The sequence below is a fragment of the Crocuta crocuta genome, unplaced genomic scaffold, assembly GCF_008692635.1.
Source record: "Crocuta crocuta isolate KB4526 unplaced genomic scaffold, BGI_CrCroc_1.0 scaffold360, whole genome shotgun sequence".
Lineage (NCBI taxonomy): Eukaryota > Metazoa > Chordata > Mammalia > Carnivora > Hyaenidae > Crocuta > Crocuta crocuta.
This window is the reverse complement of record NW_027529634.1, coordinates 248716-275243: the sequence shown is the minus strand read 5'-3', so window position 1 is coordinate 275243 and position 26528 is coordinate 248716. Positions and strand designations below refer to the sequence as shown.

The window sequence follows — 26528 nt, the reverse complement described above, 5'->3', positions numbered from 1 at the left end:
AAAAAGATATGGGAGATAAGAAAATGAAGTAGAGGGACACCTGGAAGGCTCAGTCAGTAGAACATGTGACTCTTCATCGCTGAATTGTAAGTTTGAGCCCTGAGCTGGATGGATTACTTAAAAATAAAATCTTAAAAAAGAAAGAAGGAAAATGAAGTCAAGGATAATGCTAAGTAGATAACATAACTACACAGGATTATTTCTGAGCACTAACTGAATGAATGCTTGTAACTGTATCTAGCACAATGCATGGAACACAACTGGAGCTCAATAAATGTTAATTAATTCTGAATCTTGTTTATATTACTAAGAGAATAAACTGTATGGCAAGCCCTTTATTGTTACTCTTAGTGATGACAACAAGCATTTCTGAACATTTCTCTCACTGACCCATGCAAATCCGCTCAGGACAAGATAAGATAACAACCCAGGTAAATATTTAAAATAAGATATTGCCAAAAAAAAAAAAAAAAAGCATGTAGAGCAAAATTTTATATTTATCTAGATAAACAACTCACACAAAAGGAGATATCTGAGGCAGTCACTTCAGGGCAAATGAGTCACCAAAGCCTAATTCTGACAAAAGACACTGGGGATTTTGGATTACCAACGGTAGTGACTTCAACCCTCAGCCCTAAACACCCCTTTGTAATTCCTTTTGAACCGTAGCTTTGAAATTATACCCTTGTATCCTCTAATTTTTAATTTGAGAAATTCTTACTTCAAATCCGTACATGAAACTTATCGCTGATATTTGCACTATATCATTTTACCACTTGCTTCAATTTGTGCTATATAAGGTTTTATTATACAACAAAATATTTCCAGTTAGTGAGGTTTTGAATATTTCCTCTTTTTATCTGTATTTTGTAAAAATTTTTGCAATGACTGTACATTACTTTGAGGTAAGAGGAAAGTAAATATTTTTAAAACATTAATATAAAAAAAGGCTAATAAAACTCAAGCAACAATATTACTTGATATTACATCTCAATAATAACAGTTTCTTAGTAAATATAAATAAAATTAAACCTAGGGGTGCCTGAGTGGCTCAGTCATTTGGGTGTCTGACTCCTGATTTCAGCTCAGGTCACAATCTCATGGTTCATAAGATTGAGTCCCAAGTCACATTCTGTGCTAACAGTGTAGAGCCTGCTAGGGATTCTCTTTCTCACTGTCTCTTGCCCTTTCCCTGCTTTCTCTCTCTCTCTCTCTCTCTTTCTCTCTCAAAAGTAAAGAAATTTTTTAAAAATTTGAACCTAAAACTTTAACCAGAATCACTGGGATAATTAAGGATTGATGCAATATAGTATTTTTTTTAGTTACACATAAATGAACATCACCTTTGGTCCCTGCCTTCCACCTCTCTCCCTAATTCTTCCCTTTTCTACTTCCTTCCCCCAAGAATATAGCATAATTTATCAAGAATTTCCAATATGCCATATGCAAGACTTTGTAAATAGCATTTAGAACACAGGGGCTAAAGAAATCTTGAAGGATTTGTTCTCTGGCAGAAGAGATTTATGTCAGTATTTGCTACAAAATAAGGAAATTACCTTAAAGAATATGGCAAATATTGTAGGTTGGCTCATGTAATACTTATTCAAATTTCCTTTCCCTTTCCTTCTGCTCCTATAGGACCTAGAGAGATACAAACCCATCTTTCCAGGTGCCCCTGCAGTTGAAGGCATGCATGTGACACATTTATGGCCAATTAGAAATAAATGAATGTCTCCTGGGGATTTCTTGGAAACCCCTTTCTGCTAGTTCTATCTGGAATGCAAACAATGATTACAGTCAAAGCAGCCATCTTGGGACATAAGGAAAAAAGGTAAGAGAATCACAGGGCCTTTAAAGCTCATATCCTTGCACCACTGATCTAATACCAGACATCATACCCCTCCAGACATATTTACATGAGAAAGAAGAAGGTTTTATATATTTATGACTATTACAAGTCAAGCTTTCTGCTACCGACAAAGGCAAGTCCTAACAAATCTGTAGGCCACATCTTAAGGTAACTTTAATGTCTTTAAGTAAATCTCTATTACCTTGTGTTCCAATATTAGCCACTTTCTCCTGATATCACAGTTTAGGAAAATATCAGTTACTCCATGGTTCTGAAAAATTAAAATTGCTTACCAGGAAAAAAAAAAAAGGATCATACTAGGCTTCTTAGACCCAATGTTCCAATTAATATATTATGCATTTGTAAAATAGGGAAATATAAAAGAGGCGAATGAAATAAAGTCACAACCTGAGGAATTTCATAAGCAGCAATTAGAAGGAGAGTTAACAGTCTTCACATTTGACAAAATTTTATAAATTTTTGCACATTTTATAAGCCCTGTGTTGTTAGTAAACCTTTCTATGTCAGCCAACCAACTTTGCCATCATAGAGGTGACTGAGTGTTCAGAATGTGAAAAGGCCACTAAGTTCTAACTTAGAGACTTTTTCATCTAGTCCATGGCCAAGAGGGTATCTGCAGCCCCCCAAATAAGAGTACAAGAGATATTGAGGCCACAAAAAGGTAATGGGCAGAAGACAATATTACCAAGATTAAATTCCATAAAACAGAATTGGCAACATCTGCTCAATCTACTGTAGATAAACAGTGAACTATTTTCCATCTCATTAACTAAGAGGATGAGATATTAAATAAACCCCAGGGGCCTCATGCTTTGTTATAATGTTTAAGGCTTGGCCCAACTTGCTGCATTAGCTAATCCTTGTAATGGTTTACAATCTAAAATCCTACATAATTTCTTTCTTTCTCTCTCTCTCCCTCTCTCTCATACACACACACACACACACACACACACACACAAATTCCCAAATGGCTTAAAACCAAAAGTTCCTGCTTAATCTGAGTGTCTAATTACTAGTCACTTAGCTTAAATTATTAACCATGTCTTCAACTGTGATATATGATACCTGTAGGTCTCCAAACAGGATTCTAATAGAATTATCTAATTCTATTAAACTGCAAACAACTGCCCATTAAATATTTATTAGCCAGCTTGCATTCATTGAAGATAGATTGGAGTGTCAGCAAACCTCTAGGTTTTCTCTTCCCAGAGCTCTGTCACACAGAAGGTTCGGCCAAAATAGCTCATCAGAATCATGCCAATTGATCAACTGCCAATTACCTATTTAATCAAAATCAATGAGAAAAAAAAAGGTTTAGAAGAACTTACAAGGTATGGTATGGATTTTTTAAATACTTGGTTAAATAAGTAAATTGGTTAAAATCTAGCTAACTTGATTATAAACACTTAAGGTTTATTTTACCATGGGGAAAACTGCTAGCAGTTAAATAATTAGATTTTCTTTTTCAGACTGGTGAATTGTATTTTTAATAAAGGAGTTGAAGAACTGTCAATTTTAGCCACCCAGGAGAGATGATTTTTGATGCCACGCTTTCAGGCTAAAATGCCTTCCTTCTTAAAGCCATATGAAAGATAACCTGACACCTTTGGCAGACAGCACTCCTTCAGATGGTAAGCATGTGGGCAGTTTTAAACAATTAGATTATGCAAGATGGCAAGTGTTCATTCACTAAAAATGCGAGAACCATCTGGATTCTCCCAGAGGATCTGGAGAAAATGAACAAGGAAAGTCACTCCTCTAAACAAACCACTTTCACATGAATTGTTCAAAACCCCAAGTGTAAATCAATTCTTAATAGCAAAAGGCCATAATAAAGAATAAAAAAGAAGGGGAAGAATGTTATTTGACTCTTGTTCAACTGACTTCTCAGTAGTCAGAGAAACTCAGGTCGAAGAAAAACAGGAATTGCTGTATCAAATAATCAGTAGTGATATATTTTTGCTTCCTGGTTGCTGTAATTAAGGATTCGACTTCAGACAACTGCCTTGTAAGTTGATTTTGAGGAAATACTACTGTCCAGAAGCAAAATAATTGAAACAGATATGAAAATCAGCACTAGGAATCTCTAGTCATTTAAATACAAAGCAGTAGGGGAAAAAATAAATTGCATTATATTCACACACTGGAATAAAGTATCACAATGCAAATGGACAGACTATATAGCAACATAGAAAATGGATGATTTTCTAGAAATCATGTTGAATGAGAGAGCCAAACCATAAAAGAAAGAGAGAAAGAAAGAAAGAAAGAAAGAAAGAAAGAAAGAAAGAAAGAAAAGAAAAAATAACACATTCTGTATGATTAAATTTACATAAAATTCAAAAAACAATCAACATTTTAAATGGAATGATAGTTACCTTTTGGAGAGGGGACAAGGGTAGTAACTGGGGAGAATTCTGGAGTAGCTTTCTATCTTTGACCTACAAGCTAGTTACAAAACTCTAGTCCTTTGGGGAAAATCTTTGCACTTTTCCTAATGTATGCATCCTTCAAAACAAATTTTACTTTCAAAATGTAAAGCAACAGAGCAATTTATTTGTGTGGCCTTAGGCAAGTCACTTATCTCTGAATAAGTTTTCATCATGTGTAAAATAAGCAGTTGGACAAGATAGTCTTCAGATTTCTTCAGATTGCAAAAATGCTTTGATTCTACAAAAGATCATTAGTCTCACAAGGACAAACTAGATCAATAAATCTATACTGATATCAACTTCATTTTGGCAGTCAAATCTTTACTTAAACAGTAAATTTTCAATCTTTAAACAGTAAAAAGCAAGTTTTTGGGCAGCATACCTACATAGAGAATCCTCCCTCTAGATAGGTAGATAGATACATATAGATAGATATTCTTTAAAATAAAATAAAGCCAAACAAAAAAGGAGGGATGGGGAACTGACTTGCTCTCAAAAACCTGTCCCTCAAGTTTCTTTCAGCTCTTCATTCACATGGAAATATTTAATCTTTGAATTGTTTTATCCCAAGAGAATCCATGGTTCTGAAATCAGACAGGATGGGACCTCATAGGAGTGTAAAAAGAAAATATGTCCTCAGCACAACTACCTAAATACCCAATGTTCCCACCATTAGAGCATCTTCTATGATTGTCAGCCCTTTACCTCACAGAGAACTGGCCTCTGAAGACATTAGACATAAAACACAAGTTTTGTGCACATAGAAGAGGATGGTAGAGACCCAAAGCCTAGGGCATCTCTAGAAAGGAAGTTGATGGGAGCACCTGGGTGGCTCAGTTGGTTGAGCGTCTGACTTCAGCTCAGGTCATGATCTGGTGGTTGGTGGGTTCAAGTCCCACATCAGGTTCTGTGCTGGCAGCTCAGAGCCTGGAGCCTCTTCAGATTCTGTGTCTCCCTCTATCTCTGCCCCTCCCCCGCTTGTGCTCTGTCTCTCTCTGTCTCAAAAAAATAAATAAAAATGTAAAAAAAAAAAAAAAAAAGAAGATGATGATGATGACATTTGGTACCAAGATGGCATTTTCCGATCAACCTGGAACCAAAAATCAAGAGAACATTGTAAGAGAATGGGGGCCAAGTATTTTCCCACTGCTCAATCCCACATAACACCAACTTAGTCCTGATTCTTCTCCTGTTTCCACAAGAAAAATCCTTGTGAATTTCACCACACAATAAGAAAATAAAATTCCACCAATGGCTGCCTTTCCCTAAACAACCATAAGTCAACCAATAAACTGTTCACTTTTTAATCTATTAATTATATACAGAACACTATAGGAGAAATGCTCAAAATTTCCCTTCACTCACTAAAGAAACCAGAGCATAGATCTCTCTACTCATGAAATACTATAAGGAAATATTGGTGATCCATTGGGGAATGAGCAAATGTCACCAATTCACAACCAAAATAATGGGCAGAGGAAAAAAATCTAAATCCCTCAGGTATGAAATATTACAACTTTTAAATTCCCTAGTAGTGTATCTCTTAAAAGGACAAAATAAAGTACAAATCAAGAATTGTTCTTGGAGGAATATTCCTGGATCATGTTGTCAGGAAACAGATAACATGTCATTTCTCCTTAGCTCTCAGGGAAAGTAGAAGTGTCTGGAGAATATGCAATGAGCAACTTACCTGCTGCTGTCTTTTACAAATCTTAAACAGAGACCAAAAGCAGTTTGGTTGGTTTTTCTTAATAAGGCACATGCATCTCCAGAGAACACATCCTCACCAGGCAAAAAAAAAAAAAAAACAAAAACAAAAAAAACAAAAAAAACCCTGCCTCTAAATGTCTTTTCCTGCCTTCCCAGCTGAGACCAGGGTTTTGTTCTCTCTTTTAAAGGTAAAGGGCTCTGCTACACATCTGGGGAAAGGCTGGTGCAGAATTATATTTTGAAGGCATGTGTTCAGGTGTCAGTCTGCTTCTCCAAATTGTAAAACCATAAGCGATTGTGCCAATACTGATTAACTCATAAAAAACACCACTGACCTAAGCCCAGTATAGAAAGATCCTGTGATAAAATGGGCTTTTCCGCTCCTACAAGGTAGAAGCAAGTTGGGAGAAGAGACAAAACACAAACAAGGAAGTATAAGAGGGGAACCAGAACTGCTACAGCATCCAGAATCATTCCATAAAGAATCCAGAGCTCCATAGATGTTACTCAGGTAGCCATCCTTTGAGCACTACTGTGCCTGAGATTTCTAGTCTCCACCCCACATCCATTTTTCTATAATAATACAAGCCTTTTCTCTGTACATGGCTGCCAGGTTAAAGACTACACTTCCTAGCTTTCCTTAAAATTAGATGTGGCAATGGGAAATACGAGTAGAAGTTACTTGTTCAACTTTCTGATCACATCCATAAAAAAATAAGACATGTGAAACTCTATTGTTCTTTCTTGCTTTCTTCCCTCTTACTGGAATTCAGACATAGTGAATGCACCTGCCAAGCACAGAAGAGATGCAGAAGGTACTCAGAAGCTGCTGGGTCCCCACACCATGGATCCACTATATAAGCTGTAGATGGCTTACACTCAGCAACCAAACCAATATCCTAAAACTCACAGCCACCAATTGCTATAGTTTGGTTCTTCATAATCCTCTGTCCCATTGGAGTGATGATTACTTCTGCTCCCGAAGTTGCCCAGGACCCATGAATGATTCTCCACTTAACCGCCTGTCACAATGGTAATCTCACCCTACCATTAATACCGAGAATGTGGGGCCACCACATACAGACGACTTGCAGGGTCATGGTAGTTTGAATCAAGAGCCCTGTCCTAATCAAGTTGGGGCCATGATGAACTAGTTTAAAATCATCCACAGAACCTGGTCAGCAGTGGCTTTAACACTTCTGGTGACAGCTCAATAGCCTTTTTTCTCCAGCCAGGAAATTTCAGAGGTGAGCCTGAGTGGGGTCACCTAAATAGATTGCATCTGCCAGGACTTGGTGGCTGAATAAATGAGTGCATACGGAATGGAAATTAGGGGGCTAGACCTAAAATAAATTTAACAGATTGTCTCCTCTTTAAGGGTTCCTTTTAATCAACTGGTTTCATGAGACTTTGCTTTGCAGAGGAGGAGATGTGACTCATGAACATTCTTGCTAGAGACAGATGCTTGTGGGTTTTGTTATTTTCTGGTTTTGTTTTTTAAATCTTCTCAAACAGGGAGCCACAAGAAATTTGGATGAGAAGAAAGGCCAATGATAAACATGATTAGAATCAAGGCATATTTGGGGGTAAGATATACAGGATTTTTACAGACTCCCGGTTCCTAAAACTATGTTTAAGGACATAAAAATGGAGGTACCTGCATGGCTCAGTTGGTTGAACATTTGACTCTTGATTTTTGGCTCAGGTCATGTTCTCACAGTTTGTGCATATAAGCCCCTCACGGGGCTCTGTGCTGACAGTGTGGAGCCTTTCCCTCTCTCTCTGCCACTCCCCACCTCAAAATAAATAAGTAAGCTTAAAAATCAAAAAAGGATGTAAAAATAAAAGGTGAATCAGAATTTTACAAATAAATGACCCTAGAGATCACCTAGTTCAACTCCATCTTCCTAAACACTCACATAGTATATAATACTCAGTAGGCAAGTAAATACAATTTTTGTAGTTTTTGAATAAGTGATTGCCTGACTAGAAAATAAGAGAGATGAATGATTCATCCAAGATGAATTACACAATAAATACCCGAGTGAACTAAGATGTGTCAACCCCAAGCTCAAGACATTTTCTACGTTGCTGTCTCTCATTTCTACATAGCATAGTCTCCTTCATTTTTTAACTGAGCCCCAAATTCCATGCATACACTTTCCTTTTATTGGTGTCTATATCAGTTAGGATGATTTTAGCTGTAGGTAACAGAAAACCTAGCAAAAGTCGCTTAAGTTATAAGAGTATTTTACTTTATAGAAATCTGGAAATGAATTGTCTCAGGCTTGATTTTTATGGCTTAACACCATCAAGAACCTAAGAATTGTCCATCCTTCCAATTTCCCATGCTCATGTGTTGCTTTCATTTGGGGTCCTATTTTTTCGTGATTGCCAAATAGTTGTAGCACTTCTTTTTATCTTCTATGAAAGCATCCAAGTAAAAAAGAAGGGACAAAGGGCATCTGGCTGGCTCAGTGGGTAGAGCATGGGGCTCTTGATCTCAGGGTTGTGAGTTTGAGCACCACATTAGGTGTAAAGACTACTTAAAAATAAAATCTTTTTTAAAAAGGAGGAACGAGAGTAACAATGGCTTCCTTCTCACATCACTCTATCAGTAAAAAGAAAAATAATTCCCAAAACCTTCAACATACTTCTCTTTATGTTCCACTAACAGAAATGAAACAATTTTGGCATATTTCACCAATATCTGGCATATTTCACCAACCACTGACATAAAGAAATGAGACTGTGATAACTGGCTTAGGCCAATAATGAGTCATCTATGGGAGCTGGGCACATTCTATCCCCAACAAATATATTCAAAGAAGACTAAGTGGCTATCTGAAGACATCTATGAGATTCTGGCACATACACAGATTGCTTTGGCAGCTCTATTCAAGACTAAGCCAGAAGGCATTATATCCCAACAATGTTAGATATAGGAGTATGAATTCAACTCAACAAACATTTGTCAATCACTTTCTATTCACCAGTCTCCACGCAGACCCTGCAACTAAAACAACAAATAGAACTGATACTTTTCTTACCCTCAGGAAGCCCACTGCTATACAATGGCAAATAAAGACCACTAAATAGGTTACTACAATCCAATATGATGTGTGCTCTTATGGGTAAAGTGCACTCACATATGGGATAATGAAGAAGACATAACTAGCCCACATACGGATAGTCAGGGAAGGCTTCCAAGAGCAGGTGTCATCGACAGAGTAAGTAGAAGCTAGTATGGAGATGTTATGGGACAAGCAGAGTGTGTTCCAGATAGAAGTTTCAGCATAAGCCAAGTGCAAGAGACAAGTGAGAAGACGATGCATCTGAAGGCTGGAAAAAAAATTCAGTATGACTAAACCACTGAACATAAGGCAGAGGGATCAACTGAGACTAAAGAGGTAAGAGCTGGTATTTGAATTAGTCCTGTTTCAACTTTTTGCCAGTTTGACAAAGGATTCACTATGACAGCCATAGGTGGAGTCACAGGTGTAAAAACAACTACAAGGCAGCAGGCACAAAGGCGACCTCCCCCGAGGAAATGGATCATGACATTGCCACTTGGTGACTCGCAATTCCCTTTGCCGATTCTGCATCTATTGAGGCTATTACAGACCAGGCTGAAAATAATGTACCAGTTCAGTGTGTCAACAGCTCTCCAGCAGAAGGACTAGTGTGGGTAATGAGTGTGCTTTGACAGCCCAAGGTCAGATATTTAACAATATTCCAGAGTTTAAGTATGATACACTGAGTGCTGTTTTAGCTCCTTACTTGAAAGGCTCACAGCTGCTAATATTTACAGAAATAGGAAGCAATTACAGTTCGCTGCCACAGGAGGAACTTAAATAATTTAAGACTCATAATGCCTCTGATTCTTTTCAAGCCATCTTTTCTCCAGAACCAGCTGCTTCTAGCTCTCAGTAAGCCCTCTGTTCAGAAGGCAGAGTCACCCTGATGCACGGCACTGCTTTTGCTTGCCCAAAAACTCAAGCACACAGCTTTTTTGGCATCCACAACATTTCTCCCACATTTGTACTTCATCTCTGGAAAGGGCCCCTTTTCTCACCAGCAATGAAACTCTGCAGCCATCTGCCCAGGCTAATCTGGGTAAACTGGCATGAGCAGAGAGAACCATAATGTAATTTCACAAATTAAACTTATTTATTTCAGTAGCCATTTTCATGACACGGATGTGGTAGGACAAGAATAGAGAAGAAAGGGGAATGGGGGAGAAATTGAACATGTTGAATGCCAAACAGAAGAAAGTCAAATTTTAAGTGCCTAAAGTTTCCATGTGAACTATCCCGAGTCTCCTTGTGATTCCATTGTGAATTCAGCTCTTTCCCATCATGATTTACAACCTAATGAGTGGTATAAGAAAATGTAGACAACTGTAAAGTGTTTTAAACTAAAATTTAGATCAAAGAGCTTCTAATATCCACCTATCAAACAATTTTGGAAAGAATTAAAGAACATTGAGGTATGGGCTCCCATTACACAGTTTTAAAATATGACCAAGAATGTTACTGGTAAAGTTACTGCACCTAGGGATAACACTGTTTATGTGAAAGGTGATCTAGGATCTTTAGCTTCCATAATCTTATATTATCATCACAGCTTTTCTTAGGAAGACATCAGACTAGAAGAGAAAGAACATGTTCCCTGGCACTCAATACATTACCTTTTAAATCTCACTCTACCTAATTTGTGGCTCCCAACTCTGGGTGGTTATTCCTTATTTCTGAGCTTCAGTTTCAGCATCTGCAACATGAAGCTGATCTTAGAACCACGTTTTAATCAGAATTAAATTATGTCAAGGGAAATTATGTGGACTAAGAGCTTAATAGTGGCTAAGCTATAGAAGGCATCCAGTGATGCCTTCTCTCCCAATACCTGCTCTTCCATTTTTCTCATTAGGTTAATATATATACATTTCCAGTGTCTGTAGGATTTGGAGGAATGCTGATTAGCTGCTCCTGTCTGTCCCTTGGAAAATACAAAAAAGAAACACTTTTTATAATATCAGAAAGGGCCGTGTTATGGGTGATTGTGATCCCCACAAAATTTGTATATTAAATTCCCCACTCAGGTACCTCATGAGGTGACCTGATTTGGAAGTAGAGCTGTTGCCAATGTAATTAGTTAACATAAGGTGATACTAAAGTATGGTAGGCCCCTACTCAATATATCTGAAAGAGAACACCATTTACAGAGACAGGTAGGCCCAAGGAGAACATCACGTGAAGATGAAGACAGCGATCTGAGTGAGGCAGCAGAAGCCAAGGAATACCAAAGACTGCCAGCAAAACACCAGAAGCTAGGAGAAGGGTATAGAACAGAGCCTTCCTCATAACCCTCGGGAGGAATCAACCCTGCTGACACTTTGATCTCCGACTTCTAGCCTCCAGAGCTGTGAGATAATGAGTTTTTGTCATTTAAGCTGCCCAGTTGGTGGTACCTTGTCACAACAACCCTAGTAAACTAACACAGACCCAAGGCTAAAGTTGTTTTCTACTCAGTGTATACATTAAAAGCTTTCACCACTACAACATTTTTATAGATTCTCAATGACTTTAGGTCTTCTGGGCAAACATTCAATTGTATACTGCGTAAATAACATGGTTGACTTGGACAATTCTGGCTGGCTGAGAACACAGAGATCCTTAGTATAGTGCCTCCTTAGTCCCAAAAAGCACTTTGGAAAGATCTCATTGGCTATGTTTACCTGTTTTTCTTTCCCACAAGATGTCAAGCTCCTTGAAAGCAGAAACTCTGAGACTCTTGAATGCTGACAAAAACTGAGGACTGATGGATGTGGGGGGAGGGGGGGTGGGCATCGGGGAGGGCACTTGTGGGGATGGGCACTGGGTGTTATATGANAAAAAAAAAAAAAAACCAAAAAAAAAAAAAAAAAAAAAAAAAAAAAGAAAGCAGAAACTCTGTCTCATTCACCTTCATATCCCAAAAAGATGTGGAAGGCACATAACATTTGTCAAACACCTTCCTGTTTGCAAAGCACTTAAAACATAGTTCCACAAACTGATCTGAGTGCCTGTAATATGCTAGGTCACATCCTCAAACCAGAAGAGAAGGATATCAATGTCCCCAACTTATAAAAGAAGAAATTCTATTCAGAAAATTTAGATTAAAAAACAATAGAAAAGAAAATTAAGATGAAAATGGCGAAGACTTTTTCTTTTTTTATTGTATTTTGTAACATAATTTCAAAAAATACAAAATATGAATCCAGTGTACATATTCTCCTGGAGTCTGGACTCAGAGAACACACGAAAGAATGAGAGAGGTGAAAGTGTCAGCTCCCCAATAAATTTATTGGTGTCATCTGCCCAATAAATTCCCATAACATACGCCATACATTGTAAATAAACCACAGTGATGACACAGTTCTGACCCTGAGCAGATGTAAGTAAAATCTATAATTTGTTCATTTCTCAGAAGAAAAGTCTGACCCAGAAAGACTCATTCCCTTTCTAAATTATTTAACACTTAGTAATTATATCCTGTGAACTAAAATGCTAAATTAAAATCATGCCCTACCTTTTACTCTTCAACACATGAGAGTGCAGCAAATAACTATGCTAAAACCAAACAGCTGGATCAAATTCATATATGTACGTAGATCAAGTCCAGATAGATGGAGAGATCAATGATAGAAAGATAAATCAAATCTATATATGAATGCAGATATTATAGGAAAATGTTAAGTTCCTTCAAAAATCTGAATACTTTCTCTCAAAACCATGACATTAAGGGGTAGCGTACTTCTCTACCTTTGAAAAGTTTCTGGGGCAGATTTTTCTATTTTTTTTAAGTTTGGTATTCTGATATCTTGCATATCAAGACATCTACACAACAAACATATTTGCGGTAGGAGATATGGAACTCAAGAAGCAGCCGTGAGTACCACGACTACATGCAACCCATCCCCTGCTGTTTTTTTCTGATCACAAAGACCCAACCATTCCTGATAACTTGGGACTACTCTGGAACAGTGAGTATCTAATGGCCAGAGTGTAAATGTTTGTGCCCCTCCCCAAATTCATATGTTGAAGTCTTAAGCCCCAAAGATGGTATTAGGAGGTGGGGATTTTGGAGATACTTAGACCATGAGGGTGGAGAACCCATGAATAGGATTAGTGCCTTATAAAGTAGGCTCCAGAGAAATTCCTGATCCCTTCCACCTTGTGAGAACACAAGAAGGCACTGTCTATAAACCAGGAAGAGGGCTCTCACCAGACTATAACCATGCTGGTGCCTTGATCTTGAACTTCCCAGCATCCAGAACTGAAAAACAAATCTCTGTTATTTATAAGCTACCCAATCTGTGTTACCTCATTAAAGCAGCCCAAATGAACTAAGACACTGATAAACCTTGACAAATGCCCTCTGAGTTTGACATGTCTCTTTCCCATTTCACTGCCTATTAGTCGGTTTTTATCTCTTATGAGATCCCCATTTAGGGTATTATTCCATGAAGAGGGGTGAAAAACCAACTTTACAGGATCCCACAGAAACTCCTAAAAAAAAGAAAAAAAAATGTCCCTCCATATCGAGCCCTTTAACCAAGTCAGACACTTTGGGCCTTGCCAGCAGATTTCCAGATCCACTCTCAAGGAACCAAAAGAAAATCTCCACTCTAAACATTCATGGAGAATTGTTGCTAAGTGAGCACCAAACTAGATGTCTAATGATTGACTAGATGTTCTTGATAAAATATTCAATCACAGCATCACCTGGCAGTTATGCCTTGTTTTAGAACACCTCTCAGAAGGGATGGCAAAGCATAACCCATTTTAGAAACTATCTCCTTCTCTATAGGAAAACACATGTAAGCAATGAAATTCAATATTTATCCTGGATTCTTTTTCAAAGCAACTGTGAGTTTCTTGAGGAACTATGCATTTTTTATCCTGAACACCTGTCACGAGTTTTGGCACACCATAGGCTTCCAACAGATGTTGGACAAGACTGACTGACAGAGAAGGTACTGAGATAAGACTAAGGCTAACATCACAGGTGAACAAGAGGCATCACAAGTATATCTGTTTGCATATCAATTCCCAAAGCTTGTGGAAGTGTTTTTAATACTTGCCTTGAATAAGGCTCTAAGAAAATAAAAGTAGTGACTTACCAAGCCTGATTCTTTAGTGCCAAGATGTAAGAATCTCAATCATTGCTGCAAAACCCAAGCACAGTTTAATTTTAAAAGACAACTAAGAAACTTAAAGCTTAACCACGTCAACTATTAACTTCTTTATCTGAAGCATATAATGTGTTTTAATTATTTGCTAGTCACTCAGTCCTCTTGCATATTAGAAGATTTTGAGTTATGCCAGCATCATAAAAAATGCATGTGCTTTTAAACTTTTCTAAATATTAAAAAATTATACGTGTACTAGTATAGAGAGAAATGACACAGAAAGTCCTCATGACCTAGATTATCTCTACTGCTCTCTGATATTTTTCTTCCATATCTTTTTCATTCAAGATCATTTATACCTTAGTTCAAAAACGGGAACCTATATACTGTACTGTTTTACAATTTGTGGGATTCTTTTCATTTTTATTGTCTTTCTCTAATGCCTATAGTTTTGTTGTTGTTGTTGTTGTTGTTGTTTTAGAAAGAGGGAGAGCATGAGTGGGAAAAGGACCAGAGGAAGAGAGAGAGAGAATCGCAAGCCGGCTCCACAGCCAATATGGAGCCCAACATGCAGTTTGATCTCACAATCGAGAGATCATGACCTGAGCCAAAATCAAGAGTTAATACGTAACTGACTGAGCCATCCAGGCACCCCATTTTTTCTAATGCCTATAGTTTTTAAAATCAGATTAAAATGTTAAGTGATTAGCTACCAAACATATACTGAGAACCGCATACTACTTATTTTTCATAAGTAAGGAACAACTGCATAATTTGTACATTTCAACACCCCAGTCAGCTGAGATAATATAAGCAGAGACTAATCTTGGTTAAGAAATATATCAAAACCTAAAACTCAGGTAGTACCAGAGTTTGAAAGATTGTCAACAAAACGTTGAAATTTCTAATATAGGCTGACCCTTAGGTGACTCTGATTAACCTGAACCTTTTGCTTACAAGATAAGGAAGAATCTCAGCTGATATGATGATTGCCATATCAGCTCAACCAGTTGGGATGTTGACTATCTGACATCAGGGGTATGAGTGGGGGTGGAGGGAATGAAAGAAAAAACTACACATTCAGACATTGTAGTATATCAGCAGCAGATTCCCAGACATACTACAGCATATAAGCCCATCAATTATATAAACTCCCAGCAAGTTCAAATAAAACAGTAAACAAAGAAAAGGTCATCAGATAACAGCAATGCAAGTCAGGGAAAACAACCACCAGTGTCAGGCAATGCTTGCTTGATCCAATCTAAGGTGGAAAATATCAGGAGAGGCAAAGACTGCTATTGGCTTTATATCTTCAGGTGGTGCATTCCCTCTGCTAGCTGCAGTGCCTAGAAAGACAGCAATCAAAACCAATAACCCTGGTGGCCCTTTCAGCCATGTCTCCCCCTCCCAAAAATGGGTTGTCAATGCATGTATGTGAGCTCAGGATCCTGGAGTTTGGGTTATGGTCTGTGAAACATTATAATGGGTTCTTAAAAACACATAAAAGCTAAATCTATGATTTACAAATTCTCCATGAGGCCCTCTTTTAGGAGAAAGCAATTTGATCTAAAGCTCACATCAAGAATGAGTGTCTATCTCAGGTGACACGGCCTGTCTGAAACCTGCATAAATGATCATGGCATTTGCAAATTTCCAAGGACTGGTCTAACCTCTTTGTTAGAAGTGCTTTGACTAGAAAGAAAGCACGGCATTAAAAGTGGAAGTTATCACATCTTTAAATATTGAGATTAATAATGTATGCTATTAAAATGATTTTAAGTAGAGGTTGTCAAATTCCTGCTACTAACATATTTTGAGGGCTTTGACTCAAATCCCTGATACCTAGACTTTTTCCTCATTTCCTGTGTATACCTTAGTGATGGAAAGAGATAGGATCATCCCATTCCCCTACTTAAAATCCTTCAATGTCACCAAATCTAAACTTACCATTTTCAAATAGGTCCTTCCTGATCTGAGCAACCTTCCTCAACAACCCCCAATACACAAGGTGCATTCAGCCATAGGCGGCTCCTTATAAATCTCTGCTGTATGCCATGTTGTTTCTCATGTCTTTGACGTCACACATCTTGCTCACTTAGGTGAAACTTTCCAAAATCTGCAACCTTCTCTTTACCTCAACCTGACCATCTTCTAGGTAAATCCTCACTCAGCACTGCTTCAATAAAACAGAACCACAGAATGAGGCTGGCTCTAGGACTAGCCACCTTTGATTTGTATCCTACTTCTACTATCTAGTAGTTACTTAAACTCCCTGTGCCTTTGTTTCCCCATTACCAAGGTGTGAAAAGGAATAACACCTAGAGATATTGAGAGGTTAAATGAAGGAAGACCTTTATCCGGTAGCTTTCAAGAACATACTAAGTTTTCAAAACTATTAGCTATTTTCACTGTTATCATCATTATCATCATCACTATCCTTTAAGACTCCAGTTAAAGTCTNCTTTTTTTTTTTTTTTTTTTTTTTTTTTTTTTTTTGGTAAAAACCCTTTGCCAAACACAACCTCTTCTCACAAACATGTCAATTACTTGCTTTTTGTTTCACCCATGAAAATGAAACCTGACATGCAGTAGTCCACCCTTATCTGTGGCGACTACATTCCAAAGCCTCTAGCAGATGCCTTAAACCACATATTTATTTATCATTTCCCTGATAAAAACAGTACCAAACATTGTATATACTATTTTTACCCTATATATACATAACTATGGCAGAGTTTCATTTATAAGCTAGGCACAGTAAGAGGTTAGCAACAATAACTAATAATAAAACAGCACAATTATAACAATATACTATAATAAAAGTTATGTGAATATGGTGTCTCTCAAAGTACCTCATTGTACTGTACTCGCCCTTCTTGTGATGGTGTGGCATGATAAAATGCCTCCGTGAGGAGATGAAGTGAGGTGAATGACATAAGCATTGAGATAGTGTTAGGATATGATATACCAGGAGAATTATCCGCTTCCAGACCACGGCTGACCACAGGGAACTGACACCCTGTAAGCAAAACCATGGATGGGAACACAGGTTCTACTGTACTTCTAATGTGGCTCTCAAACTGGATCAAAAGTATTTTTTTTTTTACATGTCTGTCCCCTCCATGAATGCTTCTCAAGAACAGGAACCACATCTCATTAATCTTGTATTCTCAGTGCCTAGCAGTGACATACGGGAGATACAAAAATAAATATTAGCTGAATGAATCAATAATTGAGTGAGTTCCTAAAAACCCAAGTGAAACCAAATGCTGATCAATCAAATCATGTTTAACTGTGCTAGGAAATTTGATATTCAGAGAAATAAGAAAACTTCAAGGACCAGGTGAATAATGGAAAGTACATGGATTTAGGAGCCAGACCTGCCTGAACTAGAATCCCAACTGCTCCTCCTACAAGCTTTACGATCAGAGCCAGATTATTTCACCCCGGGAGCCTCTGCTTCCTCATCTTTAAGAAAATAACATAGCTTAGCTGGCTCAGTCAGAAGATCATGAGACTCTTGATTTTGGGGTCATGAGTTCGAGTCCCATGTTGGATGTAGAGATTACTTGAATAAATATATTTATATGAGGAAGATAACATCTACTTCATTAGGGAAATGATAAATAAGAAGACATAAAGCAAAGTAGCAGGGCCTAGAGCAGGCATTCATTAATTCAGTATTTCCCTTGGTCTTTTATAAAGAACTCTTTTTGTAAATTTAATTATTACTCCATTAATCTTTGTATTAAATTTGAATCTGCTGAAATGTATCACACAACTATACCATCATAGGAGTCGAGTTTTTGTTTTCTTGTCCTGTATCATGTTCTTAAACACCCAAACATACATACTCCATCTGTTATCTACCAGGGTACCAAATTCATGTATTCATATACTATGGGAAAATGTTTGCTTTAACTCAATTGCTGTATTTGTTTTCTACTCAAATCATTAATTTCAACCTCAGAATTTAGAAGGCAAATTAGTAGTCATTATCTGAAGTTCCAGAAACACAAGCTTAGACACAGACCTGAGAGTCCTAATTAATATATTCTTTAACACTGCATTATAAATAAATCCATCAGCTCCATGTGTCTGATAGAGATACATGTATCTGATAGAGATACAGCTACAAGAAGAGAAGGCTTGCACAAGACAAATCTCATCTCTTTTGGTAACTAACCAGGTCTGACCATGATAATATAAACTTTTCATAGTTGCTCAGTTAAAAAGTAAAATGGATAAGCCATTTTCCTACCAATCAACTAGAGAATTTATATATAAATGTCAAAATTACCAAATAATCCTATAGATGTTTTCTTATAGAAAGAACATAAATCACTCATGAATTCCACCAAGGTTTGGTGGGAAAATTTAAACAAGAAAAAGAGGGCAGGGTTGGAAGTCACAGAATTTCTGATATCACAAGTCCGAGGTGGTGTTCCTGGCTCATCGTTCATTCTTGGCCCAACAACAAAGGGAACAAGTAGAAGATGATATCACTGTAGGTATTCATAAACAGAGAAACTGAATTAAAACCACCCAAAATCTTGGGATCCACTCGACAGACTTGATTCATATGTGGATCAATCTGCTCTTTTAATCCCTAAAACCTAAATTTAATAGGACTGCAAGGGTAGTGGAATGGGAAACCAGTAAGGTGAGAGTAAACATAGAATGTCTTCCACCGTGTGATATCATGTAGCAGTATCAATTGTATCCATTGCGGATACAGGTGCCACTGAAATTAGAAAACACATAATCCTCTCTCAGCTTCCCCAAAACTTAAAAATTTGTGACTACTGAGTAAACGGTCTACCTTTACTACATTCCAACTCATGAGAGTATCAACAGACACACAGGCTAAGATCTGTGTTTGGCTCACAGGAGGAACAGAAAAGAGGAAAAGCAACTTTGCAGAAGTATCTAACTAAAACTACAGTAGTGTGGCTATTAACAAACACCCCCAAAATAGAACTTCAGTACAAAGAAATGCAAATTTATTTAAAGCATAAGCTACAAAATTTAAAGAGTTGGCATGTCAACACTACATACTGAAATTTAATCAAACTGAAAAGAACAGTTGATCTGTCTTCAAGAGAAAGGGAGGGGGTAGTGTGTAATATCTTTAATATATGGATGGCTGGGTAGAGTAAATGACTGTTGCACAGAAGGTTTATCTGTAAACACTGCAGTAAGTCTGGGGTTTTTAACCACAATAAATGGCTGGTTTCAATCAGCTGCTGCTAGCAGGAAATCCATGGCCCATAGGAGCAATTACCCATCTCTTGACTGGAGCACAGGGCAATTACAAGCTCCCAAAGTACACTCACAGCACTGGAGCACACGCCTGCATGGTGCTAATGGAACTCGGACAAGAAACAGTGGTTTGTGGCTACATTTCTCAGTCTCAGCCCCTCACCAAAGCCCTTTCATACTTCTCCTATCTCTCAACATGGCAGCAGAGACAGAAACTGTGGTCTGCAAAACCAATATCATCTTCACCCAAAACACTGACATTAGGGTTTTCTCTGCCCTGCATCCCCTATAAACTCCTTAAATTTATTATACTCATCCTGAGTTTTCAAAATATACCATGCCTTCATCTGTGGTTTTGCAGATGACTTCTTACCTGAGTCTCCTAGTCAGCATTTGGTGTTCATTACTGACTAGATCAGTTAGCCAAATGAGCATTTCTAATCTTAAGGAAGTGAAGAGGAACCTGTCAGGGAAATAAATGGGAAAAATAATTACTCTTTTATTTCACTGTGAAAAATATAGGTATCTCCTTAGAGAAGTAACCTATGTATGATTAGAGAAAGAAAAATAAAAGATAGTAAGTAGTCTATCAAGTTAAACTTCCATTTGCATTACATTTATAACAGGTAACATTTACTGAAGACCTAATGTGCCAAGCATTGCATTATGTGCTTCAAGTATATTGTCACATTTAAGACTCAGAGTAACCCAAAGTGAATACTATGATAATCCTCATTTACAGAATGAGTGGGGCACCTGGGTGGTTCATCTGACTCTTGATTTCAGCTCAGATTGAGATCTCATGGGTTCATGAGATGGAGTCCCATATATGGCTCTGCATCGACAGTGTGAAGCCTGTTTGGGATTCTCTTTCCTTCTCACTGCCCCTTTCCCACTTGGGAAAGTATACTCTCTCGCTCTCTCACTCTCTCTCTCTCTCTCAAAATAAATAAATAAACAAAATAATGAAGAATGAGATAATGGAGGAGTGCTTGGGTGGCTCAGTTGGTTGAGCATCTGACTCTTGGTTTTAGCTCTGGTCATGATCTCATGGTTCTTGGGTTCAAGCCCCATGTGGGGTGCGGATGCTGCTTGGGATTCTCTCTCTCCCTCTCTTTCTGCCCCTTCCCCTAATCCTCAACTCATGCTCATGATTTCTCTCTCTCAAAACAAAAAAAAAAAAAGAGAGAGAGAGAGAGAAAGAGAGAGAGAGAGATAATGGAGACTCAGTTTAAGTAATTTCCTCAAGACATTGCAGTTAAGCATTGAAGTTAAGGACTTTCGGACATGAATCTGGTTTGTAGCAGGCTGAATCTAGCTCTTAAATATCATATCATCCTACCCCGATGTTGGGTGGCTCTGTGAGAGAAGGTGAATAATTGGCAAAGCCACCTTATCATGCTCCCATGATAGACATTAACGATGAATCCCAACATCCTTTCCCACTGAGTGTAGACAAGATCACAGAATCTCTCTCATCATAGGACTTCAGAAAGCCAACTCTATTTGATGCCCACTCCATTTCAGAATTCCTCAGCATAGCAGCCTTGGCACAGTGCTTGACCCATCAGTAGGCATTCAATAAATGTTAGATTTTAAGAGACCATTGTATAAAAGGAACATACCTACTTCCTTTAGCCCCAAATAGACCAATATTTAACTTATGGCTCTACCATTTACTAATTACATGATTTAAGCAACTTATCTAACTATGAACTTACTTTCCTCAGAGTAAAATAAGGTCGTGCCAATCTACCTTGCCCAACTGTTACAAGGATAAAATGAGACAGTCTCTAGAGTTAGGAGGTGCTAATCCTCCAGGAAAATGAGGTCTCTTAATAACAATAAAAGATCATTAGTTTTGCATAAAACTGCTTGGGATCCCCAAAGACTGAAATAGAGAAGAGTTGTGCTCCTCATAAGGAAAAGTGGAATTACAAGTAATAGAGTGTAGTGGGAATCCTGGAAATGGGATTCAGAATTAAACAGACCTTTTAACCCAGGAAGGACAGATAGTATTAAATAACTAATAAAGAGAAATGAAAAAGATATAAGGTCCTGGATTGATATAGAGAAGCAAAATGACCAGCCCTGGGGAATGGGTGATGGGTCAGGATACCTATATTTTATCAGGGCAAATGACCCACAGGAAGAAAACCTAAGGAAAATCGTCAGTTTTTTCTTCTTTGTCTTAGACCCAGCTAGCAACACTGAATCTTTGTTCTCATCCATTGGGAATCTCCTAAGAGACCATAATAATGTATAGCATAAACTGTGGGTTTCATTTTAAGATATCTGATCCTGCCCAGAATGCTGGTGACTGTGTCTTACTGGGAAATGGGATACAGGCCCAACCACATATTATAAGGAGCATCAAGCACAGTGCTTGGCTTATGGTAAGTGCTCAATGCATGTTAACTCTCATCCTTGTTTTTCCAAAGAAAGAAAAAAAACTTGGGCTTAGATTTGTTTCTCCAAAAGTACCTTAAGTTCCTACCTACATATGAAATGCACCACCTCTACCCTGCCTCTCAATAGCTAAGTAGCCTCATGGCAAGTGGAAACAACAGTGTGCCTGAGAGTTTCCAAGGACTCCAGAGTAGTGCAACAGAGGCTTGGAATTCCCTTCCCCCCACCCCATTTTATTCAGGTATTTCCTGTTTTCTCAAGCAATTATAAAAGCAGAGACGATGCTCTATTAGATAAATCTTCAGTCATCCAGCACATCAAATATGGACAAAAGTTGGCAATTCGGAGTTGCTTAATCCCATAAGCCCCACAACGTGCATGGCATAGTCCTTTTCTGGGCTTAGTAAATATAGAAAAAAAGAAAATGCAAGGAAGCCAAAAGCATTTGTAAAACTAAGTCATAAAAGAGCTGATGGACTACACGTATCTTCACAGAACTGGTTTGGAAGAAAGAAATGACAGATATATATATGGGAAAAAAGATACACTACAAGGCAAGGAGCCCAAAACTCTTAGGTTTATTGTGATGGTCAACACTTCAGATTCTCTTTCACATCCCCTTTTTCCCTTTATTATCTTTCCTTCTCTGTGATTTGTGATTCAAGAGTTGAATTTAGGTGATTGAATTTAGAAGGACATACCATGCCACTTTGCAGTTATGGATTCTCACTGCTGCCTACCCTCCCCATCCCACCATTGAAGATCCCCCTCTTGCTGAGATCACCTATTTCTATTACCCATGAGGCTTATTTCACAAATCAGAAATGTTTCCTGCAAAAGAGTCCATAGATAGAGATTTTACAGAAATCTGAGGACACTCCTACTCCAATGTTTATAAGAGATTCTTTGAAGAAACCCAGATCTGGCATCGTTAAGACACTAAACTGCTAAAAAGCTTTTCAACTGTGATATGGCTTCACTTGAGTTATTGAAACAGAACAAATAGAAACATGCTCTGGAGGATTTTAAAAGGCCAAATACCTTTGATGACACTAGATAGTCAAAAGTGTGACAGTTAACCTCATTTTTATGACAAAATTTGTTAGTCCTCCCCCTCCCCCGCCCCACCTTGGTTCACAGATGCTCTATCCCACATTACACCCTCATGAAGTATTGTGTTATGACATTCACTCTGGTGACCTTAGCCTACCAGCTCCCTATCCCTTCCCATTACCTTCCAATAAAGTAGCCACAAAATTAAGGGGAAATATCCAACTTAAAGGGCAAAGATTTCTAGTAGAGGAAAAAGAGTGGGAAATGAATTATTTCAGACCAAAAGCAATTATATTTTGAAGGCAGAAGCAGACATCTTCTGGCACAACTGTCAAGATGTTACAAAAAGATTAAAGGAAGGTTTTTTTTGTCATTTAAAATCTGTTTCTGGTTCTCGGGGGAAAAAAGGGTCTGCTGTTCAGTTTGTGATTTTTAATAAGATTTCTCAATAGACTCCCTGCTTTTAAAAAGTATAAGGGAGAAAGAAGCAAAAGATTGAAGGCCATGTAACAAATACAGCCATGACTTTGATGCAGTATCATTCGTTTTCACCATTCTGGTGGATATAGACAAGATTTTTTGTGGGAGGTTATATCCTATACAATAACCTGTCAACAAAATATACTTATTGCACAAACTTTTCAGGATTTAGGCTTCTATTGGGGTTAAAGTAGAAACATAAGATTAATTTCTTTCAAAACCCTGGGAAGTTTTGCTCAAGGAGGCAAAGGATGATATTTTCCACTGCTAACAATGTGCTAAATCTCTCCCTAAGCTTCAAATGTCGGCTCCTATTTGGTTCCCATTCCTGAGGGTATGGGCTCCCTCAAGTCTCCATTAAGTACTGCTTATCAACTTCCTGCTTGAGAAACACAAGAGGTTTTGTTGAAGACCTAACTGAAGGTGTTCAGTTCAAGGAGTCATGATTCCTAGTCCCTCCTCTACCCTCCACATGTATGACATGGAAACTATGTTGGGGGGTGCCTGGGTGGCTCAGCTGGTTAAGCATCTGACCTCGGCTCAGGTCATGATCTCACAGTTTGTGGGTTCGAGCCCCGCGTCGGGCTCTGTGCTGACAGCCAGCTCAGAGCCTGGAGCGTGTTTCAGATTCTGTGTCTCCCTCTCTCTCTGACCCTCCCCTGCTCGCGCTGTCTCTCTCTTTCTGTCTCTCTGTCTCTCTGTCTCTCTCTGTCTCTCTCTCTCTCAGAAATAAATAAAACATTTAAAAAAAGGAAACTGTTGGAACTTGATCACAGTCCAAATTCTATCCATGGGAGCTGAGCCACCACCTCTTTTCTTTCATCTTTCACATTCTCTCTATTTTCACTTCATTCTTCATCTCTTCCCAATGTTGGAGTTCAACATATTTGTTTCAAAGGCTTCTCTTCTGGCCTTCATCTCTTCATCCCTCCTGTACATCCATTTCTGTTGGCAAGACTAGTAGCTCATAGCCTTGGCCTTAGCACATTCGTGAGGGTTACTGCAGGTGGAAGATAGGTTCACAGCTTCATTTTCTCTCATTCTAGCTCCAGTGTGCAATGATTCCTTTCTTGCTTAACACATATATAGGGTGGGCTAAAAGCTTTGAGAGGCCACATCAAATATGTGAGGTGACCCATCTCCTCAAGTATTCTGCAATATTAAAAAACACACACACACAAGACTTTTATTTGGAAAACGCTTAGGGGACAGTGCGTGATGGTAATCAATGAAGGCTAAAATCACCTGCCAATTGGTATGACACATATAATAAGATCTATAGGCTTTCAGGAAGGAGAGGAGGAATAGAAGTACCTCTACTTGATCTAGTCCATCCATTCATTTCTCATCCTATGAACTTATTCAGATGTCAACCTGCTATGAAAAATTTAACTTTGAAAAGGAATAACTTCCCAACTCTCCTCTCCTGATTTACAACACTGGTTATCTTTCTCGTTCTTTTATTTCCCGTTAAAACTCTCTTTTGAGGGGGCGCCTGGGTGGCTCAGTCGGTTGAGCATCTGACTTTCGCTCAGGTCATGATCTCATGGTTTGTGGGTTCTAGCCCCACATCGGGCTCTGTGCTGACAGTTAGCCAGAGCCTGGAGCCCGTTCTGGATTCTGTATCTCCCTCTCTCTCTGACCCTCCCCTGCTCATGCTGTCTTTCTCTCTCAGAAATAAATTTAAAAAAAAAAAAATTTTTTTAACTCTCTTTTGAACATTACTATTGTATTGGATACAGAATCCACTTAGAGTATATCTCAGCTTCTAAAATATTTACAAGCCTGAGTGTGCCTGAAATTCTTACTTTTCACTTAAAAAGAAGATGTGAAAATTAAACCTTCCAAGTTAGGTCAGAAAATTTAAAAATTTAACATGAAATTTTATCAATATGCTTTTCTTATTCTAATGTTCCCCAAATGGAAAAACTAAAATCTGAAAGAGGCTATTTTTTGAAGTGACGAAATATAGTGATGTATCTGGGATTTAGGATTAGAAAAACTTTTAATTTCTCATTTAACTCAATTTATACCTTTGGCCTATCACCTTTACCAGATATTAGTAGGGGAAGGGAAAGAAGATGAAACTTAAATCAGCATGCACTAATTGCTGGCATGTTTCTTTTTTTAATATAATTTATTGTCAAAATGATTTCCATATAATACCCAGTGCTCAGCCCAACAAGTGCCCTCCTCATTAGAGGATGTGTCTTTTAAGAAGAAGCTTTGTATGGAAAGAGACTAAAAGTACTGAGTAATTTCCCAGAAATTTTAGAATATTTTACATTTTATGATTTCAGACTGCAAAATACAGTAAAACAGAAAGAAAAAGAAAAGGATGAAGAAGGGGAGGAAAGAAAAAGGACATAGCTATTGTGGCAGACACTCAGTTAGGTCCTCCCTGTAGCCTATCTTATGTAATCCTCATAATAATACTCACACACAGGGTCGTTATGATCTTTGTTGTACAGATGAAGCATGTGGGAATTCAGGAGGTTAAGTAACTTGGTCAAGATCACGTGGCTAATAAGTATAGAGTTAGGATTTGACCCTAGATCTAACTCAGACTCTTGCTTGTACTATACCATACTGCCTCTGCAGACAACCCCTTCAGGGGCCCTTTCCAGACTAGTCACACCCAACACATTTTAAGGACAGTCTTCCAAAGGGGAATTTGTAGGCTCAGCTAACCAAGGTTGCAGGGCACAGAGGGGAATGTGTCTGATTTTTTCCCATTGCTTCTGTGGTCTCGGTCCTACTATACATCTCCAAGGCAAAAGCCTAACCACTTGGAACAGCAAGGCAAGTGAAAGCCTAACCCAACAAGGTAGATAGAGATCAGGAGGAAAAGCACAGGATCATCAATTAATCTCCAATTCTGCACAAACCCATCCTGACCCAGTAACCACGTGTCGGACAGATTGCCCAACAGAAGCCTGACCACAACAACCGAATGGTCATAATTCTGCAGTGCTAACATACACGCTCAGTGTATCTAATTAAGAGGAAAAGGTTGACAAAGGTACTAACAAGAGAAAAAAAATGTGCTCAGAGGACTTTGTATTTGTCAGTGTNGGGTGGGGGGCCACTGAAAAGAGAGAGAATGCAGGGGATGAAAATGAGACAGACAACTCAGAATTTT

The 26528-nt window shown here is 38.2% G+C and overlaps 1 protein-coding gene across 3 annotated transcripts in view; it reads right to left on the bottom strand.

The window, feature by feature from the left end:
• The window catches only part of LOC144230082 (uncharacterized), a 103157-nt gene that overhangs the window by 50150 nt on the left and 26479 nt on the right, over window positions 1-26528 (bottom strand). The window contains exon 4 of one of the 3 annotated variants that reach the window (XR_013334683.1): window positions 19818-19907. The exons of the other annotated variants lie outside the window; for them this stretch is intronic. The gene's annotated coding sequence lies outside the window, so the exon portion shown is untranslated. The remainder of the gene's footprint in view (window positions 1-19817; window positions 19908-26528) is intronic. 3 annotated transcript variants of the gene reach the window in all.